Source organism: Ambystoma mexicanum, chromosome 8 (assembly GCF_040938575.1).
Source record: "Ambystoma mexicanum isolate Mex_15411 chromosome 8, UKY_AmexF1_1, whole genome shotgun sequence".
Taxonomy (NCBI): Eukaryota; Metazoa; Chordata; class Amphibia; order Caudata; family Ambystomatidae; genus Ambystoma; species Ambystoma mexicanum.
In genome coordinates this window covers 1,437,880,663-1,437,893,312 of record NC_090929.1, presented here as the reverse complement: position 1 = coordinate 1,437,893,312, position 12,650 = coordinate 1,437,880,663, and positions in this window count along the sequence as shown.

Sequence of the window (12,650 nt, the reverse complement as noted above, 5' to 3'; positions counted from 1 at the left end):
ATGTAATCCAAGTGTTCCCCCATTCACACAGGAACTACATTTCGTTGTGTTCTCTCTTTCTGCCTTTCTCATCATCATTACATTAAAAATTAGAAAGGCCATTACAATATAACACAAAGAAATGGCATCATAGGGACAAACACTACAACTAGAACAAGCATGTTTACATGAATGTTGATGGATTCTTCTCATGCGCATGAGTGATACACTGCTGCTGGGTATTGGTACAGCACAATATTCTCATTGTTTGCAAACAATAGTTGTCAAGCTGTGCATGCCTTCCTATGCATGGTCTAACATATCATGTATGTCTGCATTCAATTGCAAAGTGCTACAGTCATACTTTGATCCTGTAGTAAACACATTGTGAGGGGTTACACTGTTCTGTTGTACATCATTTACAGTGTAGAGGAGGAGCCAAAAGCCTCTACCGGAAATCCTGCCCCTATTTTGCCTATATGTTGGAAGCCGGAAATTGCGACATGCACAACACCGATAATGGTACCTATCCCACGAAGAATCCTCGAACCAAGGTATCCATTGAGAAAAACCTATGTGATGTACCCGCTGCGGGATGACAGTCTTTAAAACAAATAAATAAATAAAAGGAGGTTTCTGAAGAAATATAAAGATGAATGAGATTGGTGACGTCACATGAAGCAAAGACGACGCGCCAAGAGGAGATGCCAAGAGAGAAGGTGAATGGACCTTATAGAATCTGATGACAAAATAAAGAGTTGAGTAACATTTCAAGTGCGCAATGAAGATTGCACATGCAAAGAACACTGAAGAAAATATAAGTCCCTTTATAACTATCCAGATGCTGCAACGCAAGTAGACTAAGTAACTATGAAGACTGGCTATACCTAGTGAATAGACTTCAGGTGCTGCCACCAATATATGTATGTGTATAGAATCTGGATGTTCCATGTCGCATTTTAGCAAACTAGGACCTCAGTTGCAAAAGGACTGAAACTGTGGCGCAGCAGAGAAAAGTAGCTGAAGATGGAGGAAGAATCGAGAAGGCTTGTCTGGCCCAGTGACAAGGGTTGAGGCAGCCAAGAAACCTGTTATCTATTTGAGAAGATACAAGGAATGTGAGAAGCGAGGCGAGTTCCTGTTGAGGTGCAATGGAAGAAACACTATGAGTGCCAAGTTTTTTATTAATTTAATAGTATTAAATGCAGCAAAGGAGCTAAAACACGGTCTCCTGTCACATGAGGTAGATGGAAATCGACTTTGGGCAAGCTACATCGAGACTGAAGATAAGAATGTGTTCACACTCCCTTCTATTCTCAGGCACAGTGATACTTTGCAAGGCAGAGTTCAAAGACAATTCGAATGGCACACAGCAGGAGTGATGATGGATGACGGCTTAATTGGGTGAGGAGGATTGGTCAAGTCCACCCACAAGCAGCTTGGGTACCAGCATGCGTGCTGCTAGTGAGTTGAAGTGGGAGAATGGGATAACACCCTCCCCCCGATATCATCCAGATAATGGCCTAGTGGATCACGGCCCAGGCACCCCCAAGAGAGGAGTTCACTTATTTACCAGATGACAAAGTACCCTGCTTCAAAAACATGCATATACGAAGAATATGCCCGCTAGTATGCCCCGGTCAAGCCGACGCCTGCAATATGGATCAGCTCGACTAGAACAACAGCCACAAGTATTCACATCGTTAGAGATGCCATGACGACATAGCCAACAGACAAGAACACACATGCCACTATGCACACTGGTCACTCACACACCAACCAACACGAAGAATATACTCTATACTCAGTCCTATGACGTAGCGGACTGACATACCCACGGACATGCATCATTGTTATTTTTCACATAGGCCTTCTACAGCACCGCAGAAACGCAAGACGCCTGAAGAGCTCTTGTATATGCTTGCCGATGCTTTCTTGCTACCTATCACTATGAAGATGCCAGCATGTATATCTAATGCTGCATATGACACTCTGTCACCCTGCGACCCCCACGGTATGGATTATGTACCGCCACCCACGGACTAGGCCCAAGTAGGCCACAAGCAAGAGTCCCCAGGCAGGAGCCTCGCAAACGAAAATCCTATCAGAACGAAATGCAAGTGCTGCCCAGGCAGAACGAGCCCCAACGAGAGCCCGCAGCCAAGGCCACGATGTTGCAACCTGCATGCCGTGCGCCCAGCGCCAAGGTTATACCTACAGGTGCCAAGCCCTCAGAGATAAAATATAAAATCTAATGCTCATAATTCTACTCCAGCTACGGTCTCCCCACACGTGACTAAGCCGAACTAACAAGGTGCCAAGCCTACGAGACAGAGAACCGCCAGGGTCCCACGTCTGGGACACAATCTGCAACAACGAAGCGGCAAGTTGGACACCTACAGCGATGGGAAAGACCTGCTCACCAGCCCGTAAGCAGACCTGTCCATTGTCTGCACAAACACATAGTTGCACATTGTTGCTAATGTCAGGTGCACCGCGAGCTGGGAATGACGATGGTCCCAGGCTTGGGGGCTCGTGGGAGAACCAATCAGACTACAGGGGGGCTCATCACTGACGCTATTACTCTTAGCCAATCACCAAAGGTCCCCTTGTAACAATTCCAATGTAACAACTGTTAGGGACAACCCAAGTGTACCACCTGACCCGTCCTCATCCATTTCCTCCCATAAGGGACCTATACTAACCCTACCACTCGGGGAACCAACCTGAAGTGGCGATAGGTTTTGTGATGATTTTCCCAGGTGACGCAAGTAGCGCATCATACTGCTGTAAAAAGGGCCTGCGAGCCCCGCTAATGTGGAGAGCCACTCCAGATGCATACGGACTGAGCGTATCCCTGCTGTTACTCTAATAAACAGCAGTAGTTGCATTGCTCCTTGTGTGTGTCTCATACTCCTTTTGGGACGCAGGAGGAGTTGGGGCCTCCCCAGCCCCGGAGGTCTGCAGACGGCTCTGCCGGCCCCGGGAGATCAACCTGACAAGTTGGAGGCTGTAACGCTCACCTGATTCCCACGGAGGCGCCGACCCGTTCTGGACTGCTACAACTTCTTCCACGGTAAAGCGTAGTGCTTGGAAGATGGACTGGACTGGACCCCCAAACCTCGTCTGTCTGGCCCGTAGAATAATCCTTCTGTAGATGGGAAAAGGGAGTTAACTGTCTGCTAGATTGTGTGTGAGATTCCCCCCTTTTTCCCCTTCTCATCCTCCTCGAACCCTAGCTGTGCCTTCCGCAGACTCTCACCTTCATTTCTGTATGGACGAGCTCTCCATCCTGCTTCTGACGCAAGGGCGCGTAGATTTCCAGTTACTTCACTGGATCTCGGATTTGGCGAGGGTTCGATGTCTGCTTGCCTTTACCAAAATGCTGCCGTAAGTATATAGTTCAAAAGATCAAGTCTTATTTGTCCCTTGGCCTTTGTTTAATTTTCAGGGACTAGGTGAGGAATCCGTGTGGAGGAATGGATTCGCCGAGGTAAGCTCAGGTGAGTACTTTTAATGAAGGTGTGCCGTAGTGGTTTGCTCCGACACCTTAATGAGTGTGTCTTATTTCCCCATATGGGCCGGGGTACGGAAAAGCCAGAAAAGCCACTCCGACCCGAAAAGGGAACTGAGGTCCCAACAAAATTCAGGTAAGACTTAAGGTGAGTAATCTGTCCTTTTGCAATTAGTTCGTTGCTCACCTTGTTTTGTCCTTTTTCTCCGTAGGTCTTGAATGCGACCGATGTCGCCTATGGGCGCTGAAAAGGTTGCCGGCGCCACGTGAAGGTAAGTGGAGCGGAGCGGCAGCGTGAGAAGCGGAGCGCTTCTAACTATTGTCTTTCTTTTCCGTAGGTGCTGGGATGCGGCCGATGTCGCCTATGACCGCTGAAGAGCTAGACAGCGCCACGTGAAGGTAAGTGGAAGCGGCGCTGCAGCGAGCGATGAGATGCGTTTCTAACCCTTGACTTTCTTTTGCAGGATCGACGGAGTGAAGAATCCGGATGCTGGATGAAGGTTGATAATGTCCTAATGCTTGCCTTTCTCTCCTTGCAGGTGTTCCAGGTGCTGGTGGGCGTGGCAGGAGCCAGGATGCAGGAGCCGACTCGGTGAGCGTCCTGCTGCAGATGCAGAATAATGCGAAGCACGTGTGGCCATCCGGGCGTGGTTTAAATAGCCTTGAAAGAGCTTCAGGTGAGTGTTCTTCCACTGGCCCCACCCGAGTAAGAAAAGAGTTCCTGAAAGAAAATAGTTCCTCCCCAGCCTTAGTTGGCTTGGAGCTTCAGACAGCATGGTCTGCCTCGGGTGAGTATGCAGCATGGTCTGCCTCAGGTGAGTTCACCCAAGCATTACCATATGTTCTGCCATGATGAGCCTGTCGCCTATGGCGCCAGGACAGATGCCTTTTATGAGCCTGGCGCCAAAGGCGCCAGGACAAGGTCCAAAGAGCCCTTATAGGGGTTTGCTGGGTCCTGCTTGGTGAGTATGAAGTCTGCTTCCGGGGACGCTGGGCCTGACCTGGCTCCTCGGGAGCAGGCATCATGACAGAGGCACTGCTGAGATCTGTTTGAGGTCTTTTACCCTGAGAGCACCACTCCAAGACCTCTTGCAATGAGGAGACCCGGCAGCACGGCCCCCTCTGCCGTTGCCCCCTTTTGAGGACTACAGGACCATCGCGAAACTGCGAGACGACTTGACAGCGCAAACCGGACATTGGCCCTCAGGAGTCGACTTGAGAAGTATCCTGACCACCGTTGGCGAGTGTCCATACGTGGTCCAGACGAGGGGAGGTGGTGAGCTGCTTTGGAGGGGTGCACGCAGTCGGGCGGCTCGCCTCAAGAGGACTTGGTGAGTATGACACACCCAACAAACATTGTAATGATGTGATGGAGGGTGGAGGAATTGTGAAAAGGGAGGAGGGAGGTGTTTACAGTGTGCCACAAAAGATTTGATAAATAAGTGACGATAGACGAATGAGCGGTGGCTGGACAGGCACGAGGGCCGTCTTCTACGGCGTCACAAGCAAATTGAGTGGAGCCGAAAGGTACCACGTGTGGTTGTCAGAAGGCACTGATTTGTTCAGATCGCGGGCACCTGTAGGGAAGGGGTGTGGCTTTCCTATGAATTGGCTTTATAGATCAATGAGTAGATGAGGATCCCTACTAATTGAGTGTTGAAGCTCGTTAGGTAGATGAAGTTTCCCCGCAGGAGGTAGCTAGTTTGGTTCCAAGTGCAGAAGATAATTGGCTGGTTAAGCTCCCCTGGTGAGGGGCATATCACACGCGAGGCGACGCAGCGTGCTCAGTCCGATTATAAGAGTTTATTGTGAGTTACCTTGCTGCGGTTGAAGCGAGAGGACAGCTGTGGGGTTTACAGGGGACAGAAGGGTTAAAACATATCGCGTGCTCTTTTTTTTCATCTTATAAAGGTTTCTTACCAGTAATAGTTGCAGAAGGTGGTGACGTCACCCGCAGGGCTTGTATAGGACACCGCGACCATCTTGGGTTGATCAAGGAGTGGCCGGAGGATAGGAAGAGGGAAAGGGAGGGATAGAAGAGGTGAGGTGGCCGTGCACGGAGAACGCCGGTCACGCTCAGCAAGGGGGTTGGAAAAAGGGAAGGAGAGGTTTGAAGAAGACGGAAAGGTGGGGCGGCTGTAAAAGCATGCCACACAGGGCACGCAGCCGCAGGGGGCTTTGTGCACCACAGCCATAGGGGGCCATACTGGTGACATCAAGGGGGACAAATAATAAAGGAAAAGAACTGTATAGTTTGTAATTGTATTACCTTTCAGCTGACGGTTGAAAGTCCCCAGTTTACAGGGCCAGGTAAAGAAGGTTGATATTGAGAAAACAAAAACTGTAATATGGCCACATATTACGGGTCGGGGTCTGGGGTGAGGGGAACGCTTTAAAAAAGTACCCAGTTTATGGGGCCAGGTAAAGAAGGTTGTTATTGAGAAAACAAAAACTGTAACATGGCCACATATTACGAGTCCAGGTCTGGGGTGAGGGGAAACGCTTTAACTACACCCCTCCAACACATTTGCACGCCACTATCACCATACAAGGAGAAAATTATCAAGTACAGTATCGACTGGACACAAGGAACAGACAACAAAATACTGACACCTTGGCCGCCTAATGGCAGCTTTGACTCACACACCCAACACTCGCTATTGACATATATACACAACATGTACAAGGGAAAGAAATTAGCTCACCATATAGAGATGTTTAAGTTATGGAAGATGTTTCAGGGAGCCAGGCCAGGGGCAATGGGGATGTTTACTATGGAAGGGGCAGCAGAGGAGAAAGAGAGCAAAGAAACAAAGGGAGGCAAAGAGGAGAAGGAGAACGGAGGGGTCATGGGCACGGCGAGCAGCAACACGCTATGCGCAGAAGAGAGCAAGAAGGAGAAAGAAGGATTGGGTACAGTATCAGAAGAGAAGGTGAAAAAGGAAGGGAGAGAAGATATGCCTCTGGCGAAGGTAGTGAAAAAGGAAGAAGGGGGGTTGTACCCAGTAACGGAATTAAGAGAAGCCGCCAGACAACTGACAGCTACTGAGGGGTACTCCAACCCTGCATACAGCCCTCCACCATTTGCCCCTACAGATAGCTACCAGAGGGGGGAGGAGGTGACGAGCACGATGAACTTAAACTCCACACAGGCAGGAGCAAAGGGAGGGAAGGAAAGTGGGGAACACATTGCAACCATAGGACCAGACGTGCTGGTCAGGTGCTCCTAAAGCTCAGAGGGACATTAACAGGGGAAGAAGAGGACGTAGTGAGTAGGATGGCAAAGGATGAAATGGATATCACACAGACAGGGACCGAGTTGAGTAAGACAAGAGAAGGTCTACTGTCACAGGCAGAGGAGGAAATGTTGGAGGAATGGTTGGCTGAATTAAGAGACGCACGAATTGCACTGATCAGACAGTTCGAGCAAGAAACACGAGGATGGAAGGAGAGAAAGGAAAATAGGGACGAGCAGGAGAGGATGAAGGAACGAATGGAAGAAAGGAAGAAGGAAGTAGAGCGGATGAAGGCAATAGCAGAGAGCGTGTCACGAGCAGAGCAACGAGAAATGAAACGGAGGGAGGAAGAGAAAGACAGGGAAATGGAACTGTGGAAAAAGAAAATACTATCTGAAAGCGCCTGGAAATATGAAGAAGGTAAAGTAATAGAGAGCATATTAAAAAGGGAATGGGAAAAATGGGAAAGGAAGGAAGAGGAGGAGAGGATACTAGCGAAGGTAAGTGCAGAGGTGTTGGAAGAACTAAAAAGGAAGAGAGTGGAAATAGGTAGTGATATAATAGGAAAAAAGGATGAGGAGAGTGGAGATAAGAGGGTGGAGCACGGTGTAAGAACATGCACACGCCAGGATTTGGAGGTGGCTACAACGTCAACACAAGGGGCAGCTGTTAAAGGAGGAGAGCACAAGGAAGCGGACTTAATAGATCTAAGGACGGTGCCGGTGGGAGGAAAACGCACGGAGTGGGGATTGTCTTTTCCTGATGGATTTTGCAGTGAGGAGGAAGAATGTTTAGGGAAAAGTGGAGGAGATGGCAATGGGGAAAGTTTAGAGAAACTGTACATTACACGCACCAGCCACGAGTCACCATGGTCGTGCGAAAGGAGGGAAGAAGATACGAAAGGTGAAGAGAAGGTAAAGGAGGAAGCAAGGAGAGCGTCACAACTATTAGCACCAACACCGGTACAAACGCCACGCACTCTAACAACACAACCTCTAGCACCAGGCATACTGACACCAACCCCTGCGCACACCCCATATGTCAACAGACTTAGGGACCTCCCAGGACGCAGACAGGAAGAATGGGTAAGAGCCCCACAGTGAGAGAAGGTAACAGGAGAGGGAGGAAGAAAGAAGAGGACGATAGAGCAATTAACTGTAATATTGACATGATTGAAGAATTACCCGACACAGAGGAAGAGGATGAATACACAGACATAACCCCACAGGCACGGGGAGAAATGAGGGAGTACAATTTAATGCCACTTCTGGAAAGGGGAGGGGCCAGACCACAATATGTCTCCTGGAAGCATGCCGATAAAGAGAATATTAAATGCAGACTCCCATCACTAAGTGGAGGAGCAGGGATGTGGATATATGAGATGGAAAAACACACTGCAGGGCAAAAACTAGCAGTAGGGGACGTGAAGGGACTCCTAATATCAATATTGGGGGATGCTGCAGATGACATTTGGAAAAGGGCGGGCTTCCCAGGGGTCACTATAACTGACACATTACATGATGGAGCGCCATTTGCCAACTGCAGACATGCGCTGTGGCAGGCTCTAAGGGTCCAGTACCCAGACATGTCACACATAGGAGCTATAACGTCACGCAAGATGCGTGAGAATGAAGATCCTGTTGATTACATCCAGGAGATTCAGGAGAAATGACGCCTGGAAACTTGGGAGCCGTGGGATAAAACACTAGCAATTTTCTACCATATATTAGTACAAGGGCTCCCGGAGCAAGTACAAAGACAGCTGAAGAAAATAGTGGGGATGGAAGCTAAGGCCTGGCCGGAAATACAACTAACCATAGTACACCACTACAGGATGTGTCAGGAAAAGATGAAACAAAAGGAGGAAGATAGAAAGGCAGAGGAGGCAAAATTGGTACAGAAAAAGTTATCTAAATATGCAATGGAAGGAGCACTAATAACAATGCCCACGGTAGTAACACCAACCCCCACACAACGGTAACAGTTGCACAAGACACAACACAACAACAGGTAGCACAATTAAAGTAGCCAGCCCAAATTATAACACAGCAGATGCCCCCGCCCCCACCATACACGGCAAATGCAGGAGGAGGATATATGCCAATGGGAAATGGATACTATAACAACTATAGAGGAAGGGGTGGTGTGATAAGAGGGAGGTGCTATGGCCAACCTGCACAACAGCAAGGGGGAGGGTTTTGGGGCTACTACCCAAACGGACAACAAGGGTACCAGGACAACACGGGGGGTTTACAATGGCAAGCCAGAGAACCACCAATATGTTGGGTTTGCGGGATGGTGGGACACATGTCACGCACTTGCAGGATGAGGCCCACACCAACAGCCTGGGGGGAACAAGGGCAGCAAGGGCCTATGGGGGAACAACAAGCTTACCAACAACAAGGAATACAACAATGCCTACCACAACAACAAGAGCCACTGCAACAACCACAGCAGCAGGTACAAACATACACACCACCACAGCAACAGGTGATAACAACGCAACAACATCAAGTACAACCGGCACAACAGCTTACACAGATACAGGACAATGCAATATCAACAACTGCTAAACCACTACAGCAGACACAGCTGGGGAAGGTGACAATATTGGGTCACAACCCTTACACAGGAAGCGGTCAGTCCCTATATCCACAATAGGACAGCCCACAGATGTCTTTGATGTGTCCCAACCTATCAGTAACACCTAATACTGCAGAGGAACCACGCATACAGATAGCGATAGGTGACAAAAAAATGTCCTTCCTAGTTGACACAGGGGCCACTAGCTCCTGCATATGGGAGTGTACATTTAAGCTGTCAGGTGAAGCCATGCACACTCAAGGATTCTCTGGGGCTCGAGGGTTGGTTCCCTTCACTGATAACATCTCTTTATCTATAGGAGATCACGACATGTCTCTCCCACTCCTGTACTCGAAGCAGTCACCAGTAAACATACTTGGGAGGGACATAAGGAGCAGGTTGAACATGACAATCTCCTTCACGAGAAGGGCATAATTTGCTCTACACCAGGAATTAACATGCTCACAGCAGGACAAATACTGCAGGCTTACTGTGGCCAAACAGTGGCCTGGGCTGAGCCTGTAGATGCAGAGATCTTTCAATATGGGACAGACATGGCAATTGCATGGTTGCCTGGATTTGAGGGCAAAATTTGGAGGAGACCAGCAGCATACTTATTCAGACCAGAGACACCAGCAAGTGAAATTGGGGGAAAATGATTTCAGTGAGCATCGAGAGCATTATGGCAACTGCTGACTACATTGCAGTACATGCCAAGGACAGGGAGTTGAGAGCTTGGAGAGCGTAATAGCACTGGCAGAGGGATGCAGGCTTACACAGGTGTCTGATGAGGAGCTCTTCTCAGACGACAATGGAGAAGGAGAGATGGTGTTTGGGATGAGCATTAACATTCGGTTGAAGGTAACATACAGGCAAGTGGCACAGAAAATGGCAATGGCACTCGAGGCACCTGCCCCTACACCAGTGCCGTTTTACGAGGAAGACATGGCAGCTGTACCAACATCACTGTGGACCACCAGTCCATATGACATTGGCTGCATCAAGAGCATTGGTGGCGTAACAATAAAATTGAAGAAAGGAGCAATGCTACCAAGAGTGAAACAATACCCACTATCAAAAGAGGCAGATGAGGGCATATATGAAACAATAACTGCCCTAATAAACAATGGTATACTAGTACCATCAGAATCACCTTGCAACACTGCTGTGTACCCTGTATGCAAAGCAAAAGGAGGGTCTTGACGTTTTATCCAGGACCTAAGGCCCTTGAACCACATTGTAGAGGCAGAGTACCCCATAGCAGCTAACCCGGCTACCATACTATGTGGGATCCCAGCAGAGGCATCACGGTTTACCGTGATTGACCTCAAAAATGCTTTTTTCTCAATACATCTGCACCAAGACTCACAGGATCTGACAAGCTTTACATACCGCAACACAAAATGGAAACACACAAGGTTGCCGCAAGGGTACTGTGAGTCACCATCCATCTTCAACAGAGTGATACAAATGGATTTGGGAAACATCGAGATGGAGAGCACGGTGCTGCAATACGTAGATGACATCATCATTTGCAGCACCACAGAAGAAAGGTGTAGGAAGGACTCAATTAAGATGCTCACAGTGTTGGCTGAGAAGGGGTACAAGGTAGACAAGGAAAAGCTACAGTACTGCCAAGAACAAGTACTCTACATTGGTCAGCTCATCTCACATAATGGAAGGAGCATTGCACCACAAAGGGCACAAGCAATAACGAACACATCACAACCACAGACAGTGAGAGAACTGCAGCAGTTTCTGGGCCTATGCAACTACTGCAGGGCATGGGTTTTTGATTACAGCTCATACATAGGACCCCTGCTCGAGGCCCTCAGGGAGGCACAGAAGGGGGACAAAAGGTTGGGGTGGACAAGAGAAATGAAAGAAGTATTTGACGAATTAAAACACGCCATCTCAACAGCACCAGTACTAGCCACTCCAACCTATGACCATCAATTTTTTATCTTCTTACATTGCGACTCAGCAGTAATGAAGGCAGTACTGACACAAATGACAAGCATGGGACAAAGCCTGTAGCATTTTACAGCGGACACCTGGATCCTGTCATGTTAGGTCACTTCCCTTGCGAACAGAGTTTGACCGCCACAGCATTTGCGGTGGAAAAATCATCATCCATAACGATGGGGTGCCCCACCACACTATTTGTGGAACACGCCCTCTTTGCAATATTGAACAAGCCCAAATTAACATTGACCACACAGAGAGCATCAGGCTACGAAATACTTTTATCTAGACCAGAATTAACAATTGTAAGGTGCAGCAATGTAAACCCAGCCAGGTTTATAGCGGAGGTAGTTGAAGAAGGTGACTATGCACATGATTGCAAACAGGCCATCGAAATTTACTCCAGCACAAGAAAGGTCGAGGAAAATGCCCTAGAGGGGGGGAGATAATGTACATTGATGGGTCCTCAACAATTGACCAGAATGATGGGGTTAGAAGGACAGGAGCAGCAGTGGTTAGGCTGACAGAGGATTGGATGTATGTACCAGTAAAATGTGTACAGCTGCCGCAATATTACTCGGCCCAAGCGGCAGAACTAGTGACCCTGATCCTGGCACTAAAAGAGAGCTATGATAAAAGAGTAACAATATATTCAGACAGTGCATATGTCACATCAACGGTACACTCAGGATTAATAAAATGGCAACGAAGGTGTTTCAGAAGAGCTGATGGTACCCAATTACAACATGCCCTACTACTTGCTGAACTGATTGAAGCAATTAATGACTCTAGGGAAAAAGCCTTGGTGAAGTGTCAAGCACACACTAACGGGGATGACCTTATCTCAAAAGGAAATGAAACAGCAGACGCACATGCCAAACATGCTGCATACTTTGGTGAGATGTGGACCCTCCCAGAAAAACAGAAAAACAAGAACATAAAGGGAGGGCAGGAGCAAAACAGATGCTAATGAAGGAGGGATACACTCACATCCCTAAAACACAGATAATGGAATTACAGGCAGCAGCACCCATGGCGGAAAAGGAGCACACACAGGAAAGGAAGTGATTGCAGCACGAATAAAGGAGGCATGGTTCTGTCCTGAGTTAAATTCACATGTTGCAAACTTTATCAGCAAATGCTTAACATGTTAACAATCCACAGCCAGTCACACGCTGCAAGTGATAAAAGGTACTATACCCCAGCCAGAAGGACCCTTCCTGCACCTGCACATTGACTACGTTGACATGATCAATGTATGTCAAGGCCACAGATACATGATTGTAGTAGTATGCCCATTTTCGAGGTGGATAGAGGCTGGGCCCTGCTCTCATGCAGACACCTTCAGAGCAGCAAGATTTCTAGTGAGGGAC